Source organism: Macrobrachium rosenbergii, chromosome 11, assembly GCF_040412425.1.
Source record: "Macrobrachium rosenbergii isolate ZJJX-2024 chromosome 11, ASM4041242v1, whole genome shotgun sequence".
Taxonomy (NCBI): domain Eukaryota; kingdom Metazoa; phylum Arthropoda; class Malacostraca; order Decapoda; family Palaemonidae; genus Macrobrachium; species Macrobrachium rosenbergii.
In genome coordinates, this window is record NC_089751.1 from 29,017,861 (window position 1) to 29,043,190 (window position 25,330).

Sequence of the window (25,330 nt, forward strand, 5' to 3'; positions counted from 1 at the left end):
CTTCCCCTCAAAAAAAAAAAAAAAAAAAAAAAATCTTACCAACAGTACATATGACAAGAAAGCAACTGACAATCAGCTTATTCAAAACAAAGTTTAAGTACAATTCCAGGAAGCCAAGCCGAACAGGAATTGAACCTTGTGGTTCTGAGTGGAAACCAAGGCTTCAAATCCCGAGGGCATTAACGTTCTGTAGAAGAAAAGTTGCCAATTCGGCCTTTTCAAAGTAATTAATGTTTATTTTTGAGTACTACATGAGCGAAGATCACCCCAATATTTGTACAACAGACAAATGTTTGTAGCAAATGAAAATATGAAAGAAAAGTGGATAGAACATTGTATGGGAAAAGTTTCACAAACAGAAAACGGGATGTATGGTTTGATGGGTAATTTTAGATTCAGCGTATGAAGTTCCGCTAACAAAATCAAAAGTTTCCGGATCAGTTTGAACATTCCATAACCACAGTAGAAGTGATTTGAAGGGTTACTAATGAATAATTATCTAAATATTAGCATGGGCCTAAATATCATAGGAAAAACCGAGGTGCTTAAGAGGATCTTATTGATAAAAACACTGGTAAGAAATATTCGAATTGTTAAGAATGTCACAGTTGCAAGACTAAGTCACAAGCGTTGTTACTGTTGGAAATTCTTCACTGAATTATAAGAATAAGAGGAATAAAAAAAGAGAAACAAGGCAATTAAAAAAAAGAAAACAATGTTATGCGAGTATATACGTAAAGGGGGAAACATCTGAAGAGAAGGATAAAGGCAACAAGCTGTCACGATCTCTTAAGTATTGCGATTTCGCTTCTTCGAATGAATTTCGTGTCAACGGATGAAAAACTCTGCGGTATTTAGGTTCCACATTTCACCCAACTCCTCTCACGGGTGAATATTTGTTTATTGATTCTCTCACGCCTTTGGGTTACACAATATAATTAAAGTTATTGTCCTTTTCACTTGGGAATAAAATTCATTACGCATCCCTTATTGGCTACCCTTATACTTAATAAGCACGGGGAGTGTATCAATATATAGAACATTTTCAGCGATAAATAAAGTCTGTTTCTTACAGAAAATGCATTTTGTAAACTCCGAAATGAAAACGAGTTCCCTCCATTAGTCACAAAAAATGCTTTTGGCTATAACTGTGATTTTGTTTCTCCTTGAAAAGATGAATAAGGTTGCGAATAACGTCCGCTGATGAGTACTGCTCATTTTAGTTCAGGTAAGGTACAAGTGCACTAAAACTCTGGGGTTTTCACAGGCCACTGTGTCATCAGTGTCGCTAGTAGTGATGTCTGGGTTACTATTTTTATGTTGTTTTACAATGCCACACAAACAAGGTTACTAAAGCTTCCAAACCGAAGGTTTTTTTGTAGTCCTGTTGGTTGAAAATACGCTCTAATTCCTTTGTCATGAAAGTTCATTTTTCCAAGGGAATTAACATGAAAATTTTTCATATGTTTGTGTACAGTCTACACATAAGGTGCATATATATATATATATACTGTATATATATATATATATATATATATATATATATATATATATATATATATATATATATATATATATATATATATATATATATATATAATATATTAATTTATTTATTTATTTATGTGTGTGTGCAAGCATTAACTGTAACTGGCATACATATTAAAAATATAACTCTTTAGTGTTCGAGAAATCTTGGTCTCGTACTAATAAAGCACAATGACTTCCACATGTAAGCCAAGTGTTGTCGACTGTTTAAGGAGAGAATGATTGATTGATTTATGACTACTAAAACTGATGTCACAACACCTAGGTTACTGGCGCGGTTAAGGAGAGAAAATACAGTTTCCTCTTAATCAGCTGTCAGTACCAATCACTTGCCCAGCTGTTATCAGAATGAAACACATACGTCTACAGAGATATTTCTTAAACGTCAGTACTAATACAGGAGGTTTTGATGACGTAGCCTTTCAGGGCGCGTGTTAGACTCCTTACGGATTCGTAGGGCAACGGCAGAAATACAAAACAAGTAAGAAATGCGCCGAAGTTTCTTCGGGGCAATCAGGTTTTCTGTACAGCGTATAATGCTATATGAAATTTCAGCCGCGTCCTATGAAACTCAGCCACGGCCCGGTGGTGACCTGTGTTGTTGGTACCTATATCGATGCCAGAAGTACGATTGCGGCTAACTTTAACCTTAAATAAAATAAAAACTACTGAGGTTAGAGGGTTGCAATTCGGTATGTTTGATGATTGGAGGATGGATGATCAACATATCAACTTGCAGCCCTCTAGCCTCAGTGGTTATTAAGAGGGCGACAGAAAAGGTGAGGACGGACAGACAAAGCCGGCACGATAGTTTTCTTTTCTGACAACTAAAAATGACCAAACAGCAACGGTACAAGGAAAAAAATTCTTGTTGTCATTCTGGTGATTCATAAAAAAAAAAACTTCTGGAAAGTAGACGCTGGATATGGTAAAGGTAAAGTCGGGTTTCAAATGTAATGTAATTGTATTTGACTGTATTTCACATGATCCAAGAGTAAGGGTGAGATAGAGAATTACACTTCATAGTTGACGTCTTTCTATCTATCTATCTATCTATCTATCTATCTATCTATCTACGTATAATTATATAAATATATATACATATATGCATGTATATAAATATACATACATATATATATTATATATATATATATAAATATAAATATATATATATATATATATATATATAGATATATATATATATATATATATATATATATATATATATATATATATATATATATATATATATATATATATATATATATATATATATATATATATATATATATATATATATATATATATATATATATATATACAGTATATATGGAAAATGCCCAAGAGAGACGGCCATAGATAACGTTTTCTAAATGAGCCACGTGGTCCAGTGGTTACGGGAAATAACGAAGTCTATAAAATTCTATACACTAGGTTGAAATTATCACTTTATGCTGTGCAGATCACATACTGCTTGCGTGCAGGTATTTTTTTTTTTTTACAAATTCAAGGGTAAATCGATTTATTCCTACTAGACAGACTGCTCAACACTTCCGGTTTGTCGCTCACAAACCAAAAATTTGTGTGCATTTTCCTCTTGAAATTTAGATTCCAAACTGTAATACTCATTCTCTTGTAATGTATTTTTCCAGGACACTGTTTATCCAGTGATGACTCATACACGAATTAAGCACCTAGTCTACAGTGATATTCATCTGTAATAAATTTGGTTCGTTAATGAAACGAAATGTCCAAACATGGAATGTCTTTCAAACATGTTTTGTTCACTTGAAAGGAAGAACAACTACAATGACAATGATATTCAACACCGAGTAGAAGCCGTGGAACAGGGTCCCTTAGCAACTCGTGAGAAACGCGTGTGACAGAACTGTACTAAGCTATTATATTATGCTTTCATAGCAAGTCTGGGGCGTGACTATTATACCCCTGGGTGGACACTGAGTGGGTTACTCCGATTTAAAGATAAACACGACGCACTGTCAACAGTGGAAAGATTCCACACGAGTAGGTCAAATGTAAGATGGCTTGAGGGAAGAAGTTTATTGTTGTGTGACGAGTAGGAACGCCCACTTATTCTCAAGATCGAGCGACTTGCCAAGTAACTTACGAGGAAGTGATGCAATCCTTATGACACCAGAGACTTGAAAGTATATTTTAGAAGATTAAATATTCTGTGAACTTAAAAAAAAATAAATAAATAACGAAGTAGCAGTTAACAATGGCTGTTGAGGGAGAGGTTATCTTCACGCTAACACTGACTGAATTGATTCAGCTCAATTTAGAAATTAAAACTACGCCTTAGAACCTCTTTGCACACGAAAAGAAGGTCGAGAATAGTTTATATTTGTTTTTTACTTTTAAACAGTAGCATCATTATGTGCAGTTATCTTCCATGGACTTCTGTGGATTTTTTCTAAAGAAAGAAAGAACAGTAACTCTGTACTGTGCACTTGTGAATGCCTTCTTCATTATGTTACGTTCTGCCGTGTTGAGTAAAACGTAATATTTCACTTGGATATAGGCCAGTTCTTGCCAGTTAAGGAAATCATGCGTTGGTAATTAACTGCCTACTTACTATCTGTTGAGAGAGAGAGAGAGAGAGAGAGAGAGAGAGAGAGAGAGAGAGAGAGAGAGAGAGAGAGATGATCCAAAACGTCAGTGTTCTAGTTCTCTATGTGGTTCATGAGGCCTCAGGTATATATATTATAATTAGAATTGAACAGCAACAAATACTGTGAGAATTTCGAAATATTCAGCCCATCCAACACTCACACCACACACACACAGACATATATACAGTATATATATACATATATATATATATATATATATATATATATATATATATGTATATATATATATATATATCTAATATATATGTATATATATCTAATATACATACGCACACACACATATATAAATACATGTGTGTGTGTGTTTGTGTATGTATGCATGTATGTGTATATGTATGGTTGCTAGCATAGGGGTAGCAGCTTCATCCCATATACTTGATCAGTTTCAGAAAACAAGTACTTTCTGGAGACGCTCGACCACTGGCGTTAATACGTTCTCCTCACTAATGGGTGAAACTGGTTGCGGATTTCAGACGAGAAATCAAGCCACAGGGTACTATTATGTTGTACTGGGAGCTACTCAACTATCGAGGGTTGCAGTCGCATTTGAAAATGGTAAAGGGCAACCACCCCCATCCCAAAATAAGCTAATGATTAGAAGGAAAAAGTTGCTTTATTCAATATCAATAGGCAAATAACGAACAAAGTATGCATTCTCAGAATTGGCATGAGGCATATGCGTTCCTTCTGAGCACGTGGATTTCCGATAACAAACTTAGGTCTTATCAAATCGACATTCCGCTGCTATCCATAACATCAACATTCAGAGAAAGCATAATTAACTTAATGCTGTTTTTTGAAATACTGATGAATGAAATGCAGTCTTTTTTGCACGATCAGGAAATTCAATAAGCCAAGTGTTTCAGGAGATCTATGCTTGTGGTGGCAGCGTGTTATAAATATCTTATTATAATATTTACCTTATTAGGATAATTTTGCTGATGAATCAGTGAAGAAAAAACGGCCCTTTGAACGATTTCATCTTCATAATCTGGATTTTATGTAAAAATATTATACCTGGATCAGTGGTTTAAATTTCCTTTCATTTTCTTGGTGATAACTTCAAGGGTGTCAATTTACTTTTTTTCCTTGGTATAGACGTAATCACTGATTAACAAAGATCATACGACTCAAGAGATAAAACACAGACTAACAGTTCAAGTGCAAAGTTAAAGGAGCGACCAGAACTTTCTTTTAGTTTGCACTATCCATACAGTATTTAGGAAGATTTGTAAAAAAAAAAAAAAAATAATAAAAAGGAAATCAGCAACAAATGAGCGCCATGGAAAGGGCATTACCACACGTAAGTCATTCATGAGACATGTACGTTATATTCTATTCAAGATTTTCCACTATCACCTTTGGCGCCTGCGCTCTGGATCCGATGCAGAGTATCTTCGTCCGTTATGACAAGGCACCCCGATGCTAAACAAGTCAGCAGCACAATGCTTTTATATTTGCAAGATTCCCCTAGGATGGTAGTGCCGTCAGTGCACCTCACGCGGTGCACTGTAGGCATTACTTAAGGTTCTTTGCAGCGTCCCTTTGGCCCCTAACTGCAGCTCCTTTCATTCCTTTAACCGTACCTCCGCTCATATTCTTTTTCTTCCAGTTTCCTTTCTACCCTCTCCTAACAATTTGCTTCATAGTGCAACTGCGAGGTTTTCCTCCTGTTACCCCTTTCAGAACCTTTTTACTCTCACTTTCCCTTTCAGCACTGAATGACGTCATAGGTCCCAGCGCTTGGCCTTTGGCCTAAATTTTGTATTCCGTTTCATACCCGCAAGTTACAAAATCGTGGAACAGTCATCATGAAGGTTTACGCACGCTGATGCTCTTATTTGTTCATCTCTCTATTTAACTTTTCAACCTCTGTTTATGTAAGTACAGTATATAATCAAGTTTTATATTTTTTTTTGCCATCATCGATTTATACCATAATGTTTTGTGTAACAATCCACATCTCTTCGTTGCATGTGGCTCTTTTTCGTCATGGGCCATCTGTCCTTTTGAAGCTTGCCTTGTAAATGAATGACCTTTTCGCCTTCCTTCTTGAAAGTTTGAATTGTGACGCTTGAAATTTTCTGATGAAGGATTTAGACATTAAACAGAAAACAAATGTAGCCCCTAGAGTTCGCACAAACCAAACTGTTTAACACTATACGGAAATATTGTCAATACTCTCTAACAAATTCTCTAATTCTCTAGAGACTCAGTTTTCAAACCTTCTCCTTACCTCTGGCTTCTAAAAGTTAGGTTAACCCCAGCCTTTCCCGACTGGGAATATTTGCATACATATTTTGAATGATTCTTCGCTTGCTTTCTTCTCGATGTGATTGAACCATGGACATTTTATTTAGTTCATTTGTGTCCAGTGATAATGTTTTAGTTTTACCCATATGTCTCCTTTTACCACTAAAGGATATTAATTTTTCAAAGCATTTCGTGAAAAAAATAGTGTCCATCAACGATCTTTGTATAGTATAATTAGTGTAACAGAAAATAAACAAAAAATATGCTAGACAAGTGCTTCCAGAGACTACTACAAACCTCCGCCAAGGCTGAGCAGTCCACCTACCAAAAGGCCCTTTTCCAAAAAAGTTACATTCTTATCCCTCCCAAAGTCTAACCTTTTGTCATCAGTCGTGACCTCAGTCTGGCAATTAGCATCATTAATTTGTTATGTATACAAATATGAGGTCTCACTTCAGTGCAGTAAAAGAATTATGACCAAGGTTAAAATCTTATGTGACTTTGACCTTAACAATGATATTAACCTCATTTTGCACTGTGGCATCACTTGTGAATGATATAATATTCCTAATTTTGACATATTGGAATGGAACTGTGTTGACTTCGAAGTCAATGGACCTTCTTAGGAATCCTTTGAACGATTAAGCTTCGAGAGTATTCAGTGCAGTTTCAAAGCTATGTTGAGACCCACACAGATTATGGTGGTAGTCCAATTAGTATAGAAGTTCCCTTTCTGTTTTTAATTTTTTTTTATTATTGGTTCGACCAGCCCCTCCTTCATTTGGAAGCGCGTCAGTTACTTTCAATCCTGGGACTTCTGGCATTCGTGCAGTCTATCACTGGATCAGTAAGACTAGTTTCTGCGCTGTGTCATCCTTCCTCGTTCTGCTTCTCCTTTGTCCATTTGGGGAAATTAAGCAATGCTGAGTCTAGTCAATACTTCGATACCTGACGCCGGCTGCACATAAGCCCCTTGAACACAGGTTGGGTTAGGGGGTGGGAGTGGTAACCTCATTTCAAAAATATTTGCTGAAAACCGAAAGTATAACATTTGCTGGACTCAGCCTCTCCCCTCCCCCACAAACTCTCCAAGGAGTAACAAAAGAGCTTATGTATAGAGATAAGTACAGATTAGAGTGCCTGTAAAGCCCCAGACGAGGAGGAATGAAGAGGTAGGTAAATCGAGAGACGATTAAAGGATGCTTCTGACGCTTCGAGAGGCTGTGACGTCACACGGCAATGGAAAGATGACTGCTGCTGGCCGTAATAAAGAGGCGTTTTAGCCGAATTAACTCGATTGGATGAAAAGTATCCTGATATGTACATTGATATGGCAATCATTTTGTGATTTGATGTTCTATTAAACTTTAGACGATAACATCAAACGTGACAGTTTAAAGGTATGCTGAGAAATGATTCTAATTCTACGTTAGCTAAAGAGGAAGGCTGTGAAAACCAGATTATATTTTTGTCAGGTATGTAGAAGTTATACTGTATAACAGGCTTATTTCATCATCTCTTGCTGTATCCTTGATCTATGCAGTGTTGAGATAAGAAGTAATAAAATTTAATGTGCGTTATAATAGCATTGAGTGCCTATCCTTTGAACAAAGAGAGCTAGAGCAAACCAGATTTAAATAACTTGGCTTACGGCAAAAGCGTGCATACACGACTAGAACACACGTACATAACTACCAACCACTTTTGCGCTTATTCACGCGTATACTAAAATCTCGTGCGTCTTCTGTGATTATATATATATATATATATATATATATATATATATATATACATACATATATATATGTATATATATATATATATATATATATATATATATATATATATATATATATATATATATATATATATATATATATATATATATATATATATATATATATATATATATATATATATATATATATATATATACATATATATATATATATATGTACACACACACACACACACACACACACACACATATATATATATATATATATATATATATATATATATATATATATATATATATATGTGTGTGTGTGTGTGCATACACAAAACTTGAATCTCCATGTATGAATTTAAAAAACAACACGGGACAATTTAAATGAACGTTAAATTCTTAATCAATATACAGTTCTTTTCAGAGATGGTTATTGCAAAGGAAAACGAAAAACTCATGATTAGAGAAGCAAAAAAACAAAAAATTAATTTGCTACTGTAGAGGAGACTATATACAGTACATTGATTAACGAAGTCTGTTTTTCTTATTAACAAGTCGCAACCTCACTGTATATACTTACTCAAGGCCAAGATCAACGGGCATCAATTTCGAAAAAAGAAAGGGCGAGAAATATCTTGACTTCTGGCCTCCCCACTTTCTTCCCAACCTTGTTAACATGAGCTGATAGGACCTGATAAGACCTTGCATTGTATCCGAAATATTATGGGCTGCAGTGAATTTGAGTCACCAGTGAGTCATCATGACTTGCAGTGTGCATGATTATAATAGGTCTGTCTAATCCACAGCCTGCAATCAACAGTACCCTTGACTTTCCAAAGTAGCAATTTTCTTGTAGAGTAATACATTTGCTTTAAGCTTTACCTTCATGTAAATGATTCCGTGTAACGAATAATTTCAACTTTTCCTACCAGCGGTGTTAATGCTTTGCAAACAAATATTTCGACTTCAGTTATCAGTGTTAATTAACAGGATCATTTCCCTTAAAGACGATAGTTTGTCGTCCGATTCACCCATCACAGTAAATCTAAATTAACAGAAATTATTTTTTATCTCCCCGGTAAAAGCGAATCCTCTTTGGTATTTATAATTTACTCTTTGGTCAGGTAGCCCAATCGTTACCTTAACCACTGAGTAGTGTCTTTCGATGTTTACAAAAAAACTATTACTGTTACATGAGCGTAGAAAAGTTTTAATACTTTGGCAGTATGGAAGAGGCTTGTGCGTAGAATCAACTTTCAGGTTAGAGGGAGCAACAGTCGATCAGAATTACACGAAAGTGGTCACTTCTGTCTACAATTATTGAAACAGCTGAACATCGTGAAAGGCTTACCTGAAAATCTCCTGGTCTTTAGATACAACTACTCCACCGAAATACGTAGATGAGGGATATTATGTAAAACTGATATCAACATTTCTAAGCGCAGCGTTTGATACAGTAGCGGACATGACTTGCGGATGATGTGAGATGGTTGAGAAAGTTCCGAACTAGAAGGGCTTTTCAAGTAGCAATCGAAATCTGTACACCTACATAAAAAAAAAATGTCAAGGCATTGTTCTGGGACAGACGTTATTTGTTATACGAGCTGTCGAACTATCCAGGACTATAAAAAAAAAATGGACTAAATTTTCTCGAGTGACGCAGATTTCTACCCGGGGATAGACGACGCTGAAGATATCATGATCAAAATGAAGTATAATGAAGGTCATAAAGCGCTGGATGGATAGGATAAGGATGGAGCTAAGTGACAACGTAGGTCAATGTATATTATCAAGGATAAAATAAACCTGAAAAGGTTTGAAATTCATGAGATGAAAATTAATACACAGCTGCAAATAGTGATGAACCATAATTGATGAATATCCTTATATGACAGATCAGGCATAAATGATGAATACGTAGCTACTGGAAATAAAAAAAAAAAAAAAAATAGCTTAAAATATATTTTCCAGACTAGAGCGATAATACATAATTTCTCTTATTTACGACAGATTATTCGTCCCGAGTTGGATGAATTGGCGTTAGCCATTTTTTTCCCCATTCTGAGAAAATAGGCCCAAAGATTTTGATGTGATTCAGAGCTTCTAAATCAGCTCATCTTCTGAGGAAATTTGGTTGGTAAATGTGACAACACAGACAGCTGAAATTTCGATATGTTACGGAGTGTCAAAAACTGAGACACTCTGGCTGGAAAACTCAAAAACTTAAAAAAAAAAAAAAAAAATGGGATACGTCAGTTCGTCAAAACAGGGACGAATTTTCTGTTGCGATTGTTCTTGTGTGATCAAGATACATTGCCGAGAGTTTATCCACGATTCTCCTTAAAATTTTGACACGAGGCGGTCTGTTGGTACATGACGTGAGGAAGGTTGTGTGTGAGGAGAAAGTACAATTTTAGAATCATTCACCGTCTGAGTAGTGGTCAAGCAAATTGGGAACTAGCTAAGGGTTGTTCAGCCGTTGATATATTTTCAAATCATTCAGATATTAACCTATAAGAATTGATTTGGTTCTGACTGTAAGTTTTGGTTGTTCTTTCTATGTCTTTTGGTTACTGTCATTATATTATTGACGTTTAGAATTTCTTGTAACGCGTACTTCTTCGTTCCCCATAACACTCTGCTGCCTCGTTTTGTTCCGCAACGATGCTTTGCTCACAGTCCTGATGCTGTTCCACGTCATTCCATTTGGCTGTCCCTTTTTCATATCTGCTTCCACAATAGCGCTCTTATTATTTATATATCAATTTACTCTCTTTGCTTTAATTATAAATTATAATGGATTTCAGAACCATAGATATTGAGAGAAGGAAAGGTATTAACTTCTTAAGGATTTTCCCTAAAGTAAATTCTCTGTATTTAAGCCCTTCTTTGACTTTGGGAATATTTTGAAAATCTGAGGCCTTTTTATATGTATATGTGAATGTATATTATATATATATGTATATATATATGTATATATATATATATATATATATATATATATATATATATATATATATATATATATATATGTATATGCATGGATGTCTCTTATTGTATTCTAGCAGTATTACTGTGAAGACAAAAGGCTCATAAAACACTATATACACATTACACCCATACTTTTCGAATACCAATATTTCCGTATTCTGTATTCCTGATATATGATTGCAAATTACATATGGTATTGTTATGGGACATTTTATCTTTATATGTATGTATACACACACACACATATAAATATATATATATATATATATATATATATATATATATATATATATATATATATATATATATATATATATATATATATATATGTATAAGTATGAATGTGTGTGCATATATGATTATATGTATATATATATGTATATATATACATATATATATGTATATATATAAAAAAGGTCTGAATTAACAATTATTTATTGTACTGTCATAAACACCCTATCATGTATCAAAAACAATTAATGATTTTTGATGAAGACCTCATGTGCATCGGAATCTAAAATTTCAAATGTTACACTATAATGAGTTAAAATGGGCCTTTAGAAAAATGTTTCATAATGAAATTATATTTTACGCGATAGACTAAAAAACATCAAATAAGGACGTCAAGAAATCGGTAATAATGTATGGAGAATCCTATGCTACAGGTGTGGCGATGAAGAGATAATAAAATTTGAATAACATATGCAGTAGAATGTTGTAAGATTATTCAAGTAAAAAACAGTTTGAAATTTTTTCATTATCGTGTTAGTATTAAATAAATGTTCTTATCATCAATGGTACTTGGTAACAATTTCCCAATGTATTAATGTATAATTTGAGTAAATTTCACTTATACTATCATAAGGTGTTTGTTACCAGAGGAGGAAAAGTGTAATTAAAGTACAATAAAAGAAAAAGTGTCATTGAAAGAACATTTTACAATTAAATCAGTGGTAAGATAAACGGCGAATTACATGAAAATGTGGTACAAGCCATAAAATATGCGAATTCACATCTCGCCGTGCCAGTGAATACAAAGGATTTTTCCTGTTCTGCGTCGTTGTTATGTCATGCTTTTAACACGTGATTTCCACTGGCCAAATGCATGCCAATTATTTATTCGTTCAATATTAATAATCATAATTCATTTAAGGGACCGGGTTAACCTATGTACTACTTAACAAATAAAGGTCAACATTCAGCGTAACTGCTAAGTTTTAGGTAATTCTAATCTGCATTTGAGGGGCATCTATTCTTACCTTTAACATCAACACTAGTTACTGCACAATAGATTGTGACCTCCACCAATGAAGTTGGACCGAGATCATATGAGGGCGCGGCGTAACATTGGCAGCGACCGCGGCCGAACTGGTTTTTTTTGTGCAGCTAAAGTACAGCACTATCCTGTACACACACTTTTGTCCCCCTTATGTTACTGTTTCAAAGTGAATTACTACGTTGATGTTATTAATACTCTGTAATGAGTCTGTTTTTTTGGTACAAATTGTTTTTGTTTTATAATATTTTCATGAAATTTTACTCAGATATGTTATAATAATAATTTTAGAGCATTATTAGGATAAATATTTTAGGTTGTTTTCACAAAAACATGCTTTAATTGGTTTTTTTCAAAGTTCAAACACTTTACAATCTTACATTACCTGGTTGTGGCCGCTAAATCAAAACACTTAATGATTTTGCATATGTAATAGGCGAATAAATTTCCTTTAAAATGAGGTATGATTCATAAAAATCGTTTGTGATTTTCTTTTATAAGCGTTTTCCCATAGTTTTTAAATGCGTTTTATCAAAAAACCAAATGTCAAATTACGTTGAGGGATGATCTGTGGACCAAGAAACACTAGATCAGGTTTTAAAGTAAATCCTGTATCATTCACGCATAAAGATTGTGATATTCTTCTGATTTTTTCCCAGTTTTTACAAACCAAATGTCAAGAGTGTCATGGAAAATGTGAAGAAAACAAATCTGCCAAGTAACACTTATCATGCGGATCTTGACAGCTGGCTGTAGTCCACAGAAATGTGCCGATGGGGGCTAGTGTTTCCATCTTGTTATTTTTCTTATTGTTTTCTATGTCTAAATATCGTTAATCATAATGAAGTAGCCTTTAAGAACTTAGTTTGTTTCATATAACTCCGGAGCTCACATTAATCACACGGAAAAGAAGTGAAAATACATTTGATATCTGGAAGAAATATGTATCAGGAGATTAAAGAAGTTTCTACTTTATTTTAAATGTAAACGTGACAAAACTGGATATAAATATTTACAGGTACTACTGTAATATATAAAAGTGATTACATAAAGTGACAAATTACGGAAGATCCATATGAGGATAAAATCGTGATGAAAGGGAGATAGAGAAGGCTTGACGTTCTTCGTACCACCCGCAATTATGTAATAGTGTCAGCTGGGATTCTCCGGGCACCAGAAGATTATACTAGAACTAGACGACGAATGCTGGAGGTAAGTGAGAATTGCAGAAGTAAAATGGAAGGGCAGACATGAATAAAGGGGGAGATGATGAAATATCACGTTAAAAAAGGCCTAATTTTTTCTGTGGTTGATCTAGCGGATTCGTCGTCATGTCATAATGACTGCAACATAAATAATAAAACGAATATTCGCTTATTAATTACGAAAATTTCCTGGTGTTTAGTTGTGAAAAATCCGTTTATGATCGGTAACCTTCCTCATATACTAATAGTCTAATGTAGATAACAGATTAATCTAAAGTAGTCTCTGTAGAAAAAGATGCTTCGTTTTCTATTACAATAGCTGTAGTATAGAAAATGATTCTCTAGCTGTTTTAAAGCATGACCTAGGCAAATAGGATTTCTGTCCCACAGCAATACTTACTTGATTATCTCTCTCTCTCTCTCTCTCTCTCTCTCTCTCTCTCTCTCTCTCTCTCTCTCTCTCTCTCTCTCCATATGTAATTATAATTTATTTCTATCATATAGGACTAAAACAGTAAATCAATCAGTGGGGTTACCACTTTAATGTATAAAGCCTCGAGACCAGAGAGGGGTCTCTCTTGTAGCCAAATATTTCCGTCCCTGCTATTCATAGTTCTTTACTGAGACAGAGGTCAAGGTCTTCCTTGGTAATGCAGTTTGATTTCACCGTCATGAAGTTGCTGGTCAGTCCCCTCAACAGATGGGTCTGATTATTGTATTCATATATTAAATTAGTCCTTTAGAGATCAGCTGTGCAAGGTGTCATGTTATTCTTAGGGAGGAGAGCCACGTTATTTTTGATAGGCAGCATACGACCGTCTGAATACCTTTCATACTGCCAGCGGGGCGGACGTTGGCGGTAAAGACATCTTTTATAACGCATTTATTCTCTTTGTAGGCAGGGGTAATTTGGTTTTTATAGTAAAAGGTTACTTTCCCTCCATTGTTGTTGTTATTTGATTTCCTGCTCATATGGTATATATGGTCCATAATCTTTCCGGTAATCCTCACGACAGTTACGATGGAGAAGCCATTGCCCACAGCACGCAGGTTGTTTTGGCCGGCTCGAGTTCGTTATTACTAACGGCCCAAGGGCTGCAATGGGAGAGGGCGCGCTGGATGTTTGCTCCGAAAACAGATTCCAGGTGGGTGTTGGACCTTGCTGCCAATACTGAGACTGTGCCTTTCCCTGGTGGGAGATAATTATTATTACAAATGTTTTAGATGCCTGACCTATCCTGTCAGGTGTTCCAGCAAGTAGCGATCTTGGGTTTTGTCATTTTAAGACTAAGATAACTAGTAACAGTCAAATGAAAAATCATTGGGGTGCTGCATGATGATTTATCATTTTTTTCATTGTCTTTTTTAACACCATGATCATGATTCTGATGTTTTACAGCTCTCAAGAAGATGGTCACTACTCTAATGCTATTCTCCTAACAATAATCTTATTAATTTATTGATTTTAATAAGTGAGCCATCACTGGGTGTGGGATAAAAGAATACCATATTCTTCGGAAGTTTAAATTTCAAGTCAATGGCCCCTTTAGTGGGCTTGTTCCATATGCATAGCGTTCATCTTCTGAATAATAATAATAATAATAATAATAATAATAATAATAATAATAATAATAATAATAATAATAATAATAATAATAATAATAATAATAATAATAATCTGGAATAGAAAAATGCGCCTTGGTCAACATACAAAAAGGCAAAGTAACAAGGACTGAAGGGATAAAGCTACCAGACGGGAATAGTATCAAACACATAGATGAAGGCAGGATACAAATACCTGGGAATAATAGAAGGAGAGATACTAAAACACCAAGTTGAAGGACTCAAGACTTAAGCGATACGGAAAACATGACGAAAGCCATAAACACATGGGCAGTACCAGTAATTAGATACAGCGCAGGAGTAGTGGAAGTGGACGAAGGCTGAACTCCGCAGCATAGACCAGAAAACTAGAAAACACGTGACAATACACAAAGCACTACACCCAAGAGCAAATACAGACAGACTATACATAACACGAAAGGAAGGGGGAGAGTGCTACTAAGCAACATCGAGAGCAGGCACTGCGGCAATATCGAAAACCAGTGAAGACAGGCTAAGCACTGGGAAGAAGGGCAAACCAATGCACGGACCCAGAAATACAGAGACAGGAGACAGACAAACCAATGGACTGGCCAGACAAAAGAACTATGAAACATGGCAATGGCTACAGAGGGGAGAACTCAAGAAGGAAACAAAAGGAATGCTAACAGCGGCACAAAATCAGGCCCTAAGAACCAGATATGTCCAAGGAACAAGAGATGGAAATAACATCTCACCCATATGCAGGAAGTGCAATATGAAAGACGAGACCATAAACTACATAGCAAGCGAATGTCCGGCGCTTGCACAGAACCAGTCAAAAAGAGGCAAGATTCAGTAGCAAAAGCCTCCACTGGAGCCTGTGCAAGAAACACCAGCTAGCTTGCAGTAATAAATGGTACGAACATCAACCTGAGGGAATGATAGAAAACGATCAGGCAGATCCTCTGGGACTATGGTATCAGAACAGATAGGGTGAGACGTGCCAATAGACCAGACGTGACGTTGATTGACAAAATCAAGAAGAAAGCATCACTCATTGATGTGGCAATACCATGGGACACCAGAGTAGATGATAAAGAAAGAGAAAAAATTGATAAGTATCAGGACCTGAAAATCGAAATCAGAAGGATATGGAATATGCCAGTGGAAATTGTACCCATAATCACAGGACACTAAGCACGATCCCAAGATCCCTGAAAAGGAATCTGGAAAAACTAGATGCCGAAGTAGCTCCGGGACTCATGCAGAAAAGTGTGCTACTAGTGAAAAGTGAACTCCCAAGGAGGTAGGATGCAACCCGGAACCCCACACTATAAAAACCACCCAGTTGAATAAGATGACTGTGATAGACCCCAAAAAAAAAAAAAAAAAAAAAAAAAAAAAAGAAAATAATAATAATAATAATAATAATAATAATAATAATAATAATAATAACCTTTTCTACTATATTTAGCAGAAGTAATCATATGATGCAAGGATGCTAGATTTAGATTTTCAAGTTTTCCGTAATACAGAAAAGTTTATGTAAACAGCACTTTCTTCAGATTTGATTCTGTAACTACTGGATCATATTCATAATTCCTTGAATGAATTGAGTTTGATGTGAGGACTCATTCAGGTACTGTGAGTCAAGAAATTATTAAGTCCTGTAAATTTCCTTTGTATAATAAATCGTTACTTTGCGAGATGACTGTTAATATTTGAGAGGAAATGAATTTACATTGTAAAATTAATCCTTTATAAATTGTGATGTTTTTTTAGAATAATCTCAGTGAGCTTTTAAAATTTTTTGCTGCACTAAAGTAATTAATTCATTTCAATATATTTTAATTTCTTATTTACTGCATTTTCCTTCAGTCTTTGTCATGTAATGGATAAATTATATTCAGCAGAAATTTATAACTATCATTGTTAAGGTCTTGGCGTCTTGTAATTTTCTAGAATTTGAAGAATTACATGATAAAAAAATTTCATTTATCAATGAAATGTAATTCTGAGAACTGATTGCGTAAAAGTACATATTTTCTGTTGTACTTTTCGTTTGTAAATAATAAAAGAGAAGAATATCTACCAAGTTAAAGTAATACAAATCAGGCAGTCTGCAGGCATCTGAAAATCCATCTCCAAAGAATTACAGTGCTAGTCATTACAGAAAGATAAATGTTCTGGACAGTTCCTCTCTCTCTCTCTCTCTCTCTCTCTCTCTCTCTCTCTCTCTCTCTCTCTCTCTCTCTCTCGTCATTTTTATATCACCCTTTCATTCAGATTTTTTCCCCCTTTTCCCGCGTTGGAAGTTCCAATAATGGATAGCGAGTGCGATCGAGTGGCTCCTTGAAAAGCTCATGGCTGATTTCATTGTTTAATCTGGCTCCTTCTCTCTCAAATACAGAAAACGTTTTGCTTATGGAGGAGAGGCTAGGGGCCTCAGCGCAATAGTGTAGCCCCGGGCCATTCCAAGAATGGCTGTAAGCTGAGCTTACTGGAAGATCCACCCGTACCTTTTCTGGTAAATGTGGAGCTCGGCAGTACGGGAGAAATGGCAGGAGGTATAATTCAGTAACATTTCCATTTTCCTATTTACAATTAAGGCTAAATAATTAACACCTTCCCTTCAACTTTTCTTGTTAATGTTTACAGAAAGTCATTCTTCCATTTCCCTTCAGCCTATATCTGACAAGGCAGATATTAAGGAATATCATCTTAAACTGAACTGGCTGTCAGTCAGGCTGTCAGGTTTGCCAAAAGCCCATGTTTTTAAGACCCGTGGCATGATGGTGTCTGCTGCGCCTCACCTGCCTTCCTGGTAAGTGCTTCTTTTGTTGGTAATAGTACGTAAACTTTAAATGCTCTCTGGGTACATTCCATGCTTCAGATTCTTGATTTAGAATAAAAGTTTGTTGAATAGAATGTCTGAATAAAATAAAAATAAATCATAGAAAAATTTCAAGGAACTTTGATGATAAGTGGATATTGGAAATTGTTTTGAAAATGGTGTGAAGAGAAATTTATTGATAATTTTTATATTTTTCCGACATATACAGTCAATTTTAAAAAAAGGTACTTTATGCAATGAAAATAGCTAAATGGGCTTTGGAGTTAACTTGCTCCTAAGATAAAGATGATTTGAAAATACACAAACGTACTCAGACACACAAATATATATATATATATATATATATATATATATATATATATATACATATACATATATATATATATATATATATATATATATATATACATACACATATATATATATATATATATATATATTATATATATGTATATATTTATATAATATATATATATATATATATACATATTTATATATAATTATATAATACATACATACATACATATATATATATATATATATATATATATATATATATATATGTATATACATATACCAGCTGACCAACCCCGTGCTGCCCAGGAAAACTCTGAATAGCAACCTCCTCTCTCTGTCAGCATCAATTTCGTAACAGTTTGTCGCTGTATTTCATCTGGGAAGTATCTCAAACGCTCTCATCAGAATAAGAATAAATTCTGTAAAGGCTTTATCCATTTCACTGTTAGACCCTTCAACGCTATCTGTAGGCCTTTATAAGTCCAAATCATACAATAAAAACCTAAAACAATATTTCCATGTGATACAGACAATTTGGTATAGGCCTAGGCCAAAGATGTCTTTTTATGATGTTACTGTAATGAAAACAAACTTCACTGTCCAATTCATAAAAAACTGAACCAGCCCCTCAGTTCTAATTTAAACTCATTCATTAACATTATATGTGAATAGACGTCTTTTTTTAATAAGAAATATTTAGTCTATGATCTGTTGCGCCTTTTTACTTCTTTCCTATTATTAAGTGAATTGCTGCTAGAGTTAGCCTTCCGCTCCCTCATCATATTAAAAAAAAAGTGGCAAAACACTTTTCTATATGACTAACTTCAACTCGTGATGCGTAATTTTTATATTGGTTTTAGGGACTTTTTAACATAACATAATAAATTTCAACTCATTATCTTTACATGACATCAACCCAGAAAACTGAAGGAAAAGGTGACGTAAAAACGAAAATTTAATTTTTTTGTCTTTTTGTCTGTGTTATGGGTTTGATTCTGAGTCAAAAACCTTGTCAATGAGTAGTCTGGGTTTGATTTTGAAGTTAGAAAACCTTTATATATATATATATATATATATATATATAAATAAATATATATATATATATATATATATATATATATATATAATATATTTTGTCTATATCTGTCAAGCGGTTTGGATTTCTATAGAATATAAACTTATGTATAAATATATATTATATATTATATATATATATATATATATATATATATATATATATATATATATATATATATATATATATATATATAAATATAGTAGATATATAGTAGATTCGCTGTTTACATAATACTTTTTGAGTGTAAATTTAAATGGCATTTAATTGAGAGAATAAGTTTCAGCCATCAAGTTGTTTGAACTCGTATCCAAGATGTCTGGAATTACGAGAACGCAACATTTTCAACCTCACCCTAACAGAAAACCCTTTTTATCCTGCTCGGAAGTCACTGGTATATGTCGGTCACAGGCTTGCGTTCATAGAATGCTATCTCCCATGCTAGTATAGATGCCACTCTACTGCACAGTAAATTACGTTTTCATGTGACATTTGAGTATTAATGTAACTCACAAATATATATTCATGTGTTCTAGCGTGTGACAGAGTTATTTAGGAAAATTTATCTGGTGAGCGTATATGTAGCTCTGACTTCTGAATGGGCAAAAAAAGATTTTTGTCGTGGAATGGTAGTTAGCTCTGTGTGACTGAAACTCTAAGCATCTTGGATGCAAGTACAAATCACTAAGGGCTGAAGCTAATTCTTTTATTTGATTGTATGTACACACTCACACATCTGTCTGTCTATCTATCTATCTGCATCTTTTATCTATCTATATATTATATATATATATATATATATATATATATATATATATATATATATATATATATATATATATATATATTTGTGTGTGTGTATGTGTGCTTGTATGTGAGACTGCGTGTATCATTCTGCACCTGGGAAATCCTACATATTTTTTTAAGTGAATTCATCGTCTCTCTATTGGCAGTTGAATGGAAAGGTTTAATTAAAAGTGCTTGAAAAAAATAATACAGCTTCTGCTTGGTTAAAACCTGCTTTAAAACACCAGCAAGGAAGAAACGTAAAACTGTGAAAACGATTGAAAGAATGACAGATCGAAAAGCGAAGTCAACAAGACTCTATCTTGAGGGATGAAGAGTGGATGGGGCTGGGAGGGCAGGGGGCGGGGGTTTTGGGCAGTGGAGCCGCTGGCTGGGTCCCCACTGGGGAGAGGAGTGCTTTGGAAATCTGCGTTTCGTGGAATTCAAATTCCTTGTTGCCTCTCTCCTGTCACGACCAATATTCGTGTCCTCGCTTCTACATATGTATCTCTCTGTTTTATGGCTTCCTTTTATTGGACCTCGCTCCCCCATCCATTCCATGTTCCTCCTTTTTCGCTCTCTCTCTTTTCACCCTTTACCTCTTCTCGTTTTCCTAAAACCGCTGCAGGCATTCGGAAAGGAGGAGGAAGAGGAGGAGGAGGAGGAAGAGGAGGAGGAGGAGGAGGAAAAGGAGGAGGACGAGGAGGGGGATGGATGGAGAGGAAAAGAGGAAAGGCGATAAATGAAACTACAGGGAGATGGCGATAAGGCAGACGGACACAGCGGACGGGTTATCTCGCTTTTACTCTTTACGACTGTTTTTTCACATTCAAAGGATATAATTCGAGATTAAAGATGCCGGAGGATACCAATATTATTGAATGGTTTATTGACTTTTTATCTTTACAGTAAAAACATGTTAGAAAGAGGAATTAATGAGCCACGATTTTCAGCCTTATTATCAACCACTTGGCCGTAAAGCTTCCTCTGATTCTTCATTTAAGACTAGTTTGAAACAGTATTTAAACATTTATTTAGTTTCAAGGAATTTTGAAGACATACAGGCCATTCATTTGTGATTAGGTGATATTAAAAGTTTAAAAACAGGTATAATTTAAACATTTTTTCCCAGGACTATATGCGAATTAAAATCAACTTTTGTGGCCCTTCAGTCGAAAGAAAAATTTATAACTAGGGTTTTCTGCTGAGGCAACAGAACGGACCAGGTGCTGGAAGACTGGTGCTGATGATGAGAAACTTACAAGAAAATGATGACAGTTTGTTCTCTCGTTAATATTCATTTGCATGACATTATTCTCAGACTGAGCGTTTTGGGATCTGCCATTGATGTGAGGAGTGACTATTCTTAAAATGATGGCAAAAGCGATCTAGAATTCAGTGGCATTCAATAATCATCAATTTTTGATTCCTTATATGAGTGAAATAAAGTGACTTGTGATTTTTAGTAAAAGCCAAGAAAAGGATAAAAAGCTTAATCCTACCCTTTCATGACAGAAAACTGATGAAAATTAATAAAAAAAAACCTATGGGCACAGCATAGATTTGGAACTATGTGTGAAGAGGTTTCCAGTGAACAAGAGTAGGACCGGTGACGGACAGAAAAGAGCAGTTTCAGTTTAAACAAAGAGTAATTGCAGGTCACGTATTTATTCAGTCACTAGGCTTTTCCAAGTTCTGTGTCTGTCTCAGAGCCAGAGCTGTGATAAGCATTTTTCTGTGTATGATGTTTGTGAAATTATTATTCAGGAAAAGATACTCATACTGGTGTCATCTTAAAGCAGAATACATGAACTTTACTGTTGTGAGCAGTAAAACAATTGCCAGAAATTATTATTATTGGTTCATAAGTGACACTGGGGTTGGATTTTGAACACGCTGCAGTGCCACTTAAGGGATTCAAAGGGTTAATTAGAGAGCAATTGTGGACAAAGACCCCACGGTTGATGGATTAAAATGCTGCAAATATCAGATGATGATGTGGTGTTAATTATTATAATGCCAGGAAATTAAGGCTTATTAAGCAGGAAATGAAACTTGTGAATATATATGCTTATACTGTATATATATTTATACACACATTTATAATATACATATATATGTATATATATATGTATGTATATATATATATATATATATATATATATATATATATATATATATATATATATATATATATATATATTTATATATGATTCAATGACTTGATAAGTACAAAAGTATGTTTTAGGCAGGCGTTTATTGAAACTTAATTTTTGTGATGCAGTACAGCCCAGTCTGGAGTGTATGGGGGAAATGACTATTTAGCGAGAAAGGCAGTCACAGGCAAGAATGCAATCGTTCCATAGGAAAAAACATTTGTGAATGCAAGTCTCAAACGGAGGAGAAGAGACTGTGAATGGAAGGCAAAATGGCTGATATTTGTAAATGATACAGTACGGATTTACGATGAGTGAGAGAAGAGACTGCTGAAGATTCGAAACATCAACATTGAGCAAATATTCAAAACCGAATGCTGTGAAGAATGAGTAGAGAGGAATGATGAATGTTAGCATGTGTGATGGGAGAAGGAAAGTGGTAGGCTTATATAGGAATGCGGGTGGAGATAGTGAATCATAATAGTATGTGAGTTATTTTGACATTTACTTGAATGAAATGACAAAAATGGTTTGGGAGACAAGGATAGATAAAGGCAAAGGCCTACAGGACTTGATACGACATTTACTGATGACAAAAACAAGTTTACAAAAAATGATGAAGGAGTATGAAATGCTTCGCGAAAAATAAAAAATAAAATTTATAAAGATAAAAAATAAACAGTGAATGAGAGCGTGTATTAGGGATGCAAACCTTTGTATGATGGATAGGACTGGTTAATTTTGGCTCTAGTAAACTATATCTGAATTTAAAAATTTTAATGCATGTATGAGATGACTGATTCTTATCCCTGTTTGCAAAATGGGGGTTGACAGCAATCTCACTCTTACTGGTACTTGTGGGTTGGATTCCTGCCAGAGATGTTAGGCCATCTTCATTCATTCCGTTTCGAATTCAAGGCTTGTAATATTGGAAATATCCAAAACCGAATGATGAATCCGAGAAGATGATCGGTCACTGGGACCATGAAAAAGTAGGCAGCTGATATATATGTGTATACATACATACATGCGTATATACATTTATATACATATATATGTATATATACAGTATATATATAACATATATGTACATGTGCATATATATATATATATATATATATATATATATATATATATATATATATATATATATATATATATATATATATATATATATATATATATATATATATATATATATATATATATATATAAATAATCAAGGACACAAAGAAACAAAAGAAAAAAAACGATTACTTTCACGAATGGAAATGTAAATAGGGGCCAAGTAAACCACATTTTTGTAAAAAACACGTGCGACATTAAATAGTAAGGAAAGTCACTTAACACTATCAGACCAAGAGGTATCTCGTGTGTAATAATAATAATAATAATAATAATAATAATAATAATAATAATTATTATTATTATTGTTATTATTATTATTATTATTTTTATTATTATTATTATTATTATTATTATTATTATTATTATTATTATTATTATTATTATATTTATTGGAAATAGAAAGCTGAGAAAAGAAAAGGAAGAGAAATAACTGGCGCAAACAAAGCCCCCCGAGAGAAATAGACCTGCAGGATTTATCGCCAATAAGACAAACGGCCAATGAAGGAGGCTGACGATTCGATGAGCGTTTCAACGTTTCTTGGAAGATCAGAACGTTGGAATGATGATAAACGTTCTCCTAACAGGGGGGAGATAAGCGCTATAATTTAATTAATTTGGCCATTAATCACAATGTTACAATCCGATTCTTTTTATTTTCGTTTTTACAGTGCGCCGAGAAATTTCCCCCATAAATCATTTTACCTTCTATCGTATCTGATAAACGAACCTGCTCTCTCTCTCTCTCTCTCTCTCTCTCTCTCTCTCTCTCTCTCTCTCTTCTTCATCCTATCTGCCTAATTTTTTCATCTGTCTACCTATCTTTAAGTAAAATGTGCTCTGTTTTTCCATGCTATATTATATATATGTATATATATATTATATATATACATATATATATATATATATATATATATATATATATATATATATATATATATATATATATATATATATATATATATATATATATATATATATAAACACACACACTTCGCTCCCATAAAGGAGATTTAGCTCAAAAGTTCCTGCCTTCTTTTAACCTCAGCTTTCAGACATTCCAAGCCTTTTTTCCAGACTCTAGAACTATTATTGCTGCCTTCCTTGTTTCGTCAATTGTCTGACAAATCCCCCTTATCCTACTATCATCCGTTATATTTCCTCTTAAATACCTGTAAAGACGAACTGCGCCCAGTCTTCTATCATCCACAGTCAGTATTAAGATTCAATATTGAATCTTTTTGGTTTTCCTTTACCATCATAACCTTTATCATGCTCACATTTACTCTCTGCTTGCTCTTCTTGGAAACACTTTAAAGGCCCTTCACTAATTTCTGCAATTTATACTGCATAATCATCTGTCGGTACAGTACCATCTACAGACATCAACTATTTCATGTTCCACATGACATTCACAACGCATTATCCTTACCGACAACTTTTTCTGACATGGCACATCACTCCTTCCATACAGATTTGAAGACATAACAAATCTTTGTTTCAGACACAATGTGACATCAAACCAGTCTTCTCTCATATGAATACAACACTTGTTTTGGTTTCATTATACAACTTTTATTCGCTCCCAAAGACCTGCCTTCGGTAGTTTATACATTGTACTCTTAATACTCTACATGGGTATTTGCAGGTCCATGAGTGTCACGTGCAGCTTTTCCCTTTGATTTCAAATTTTTCACATAAAGGCAGACGTTTGACCCACAGGCTTGCTTCCTCGTCTAAATTCTAATTCCCACTCTTCTCCTTCTTCCTATCATCTTGCTCATTATCTCAGTCAAA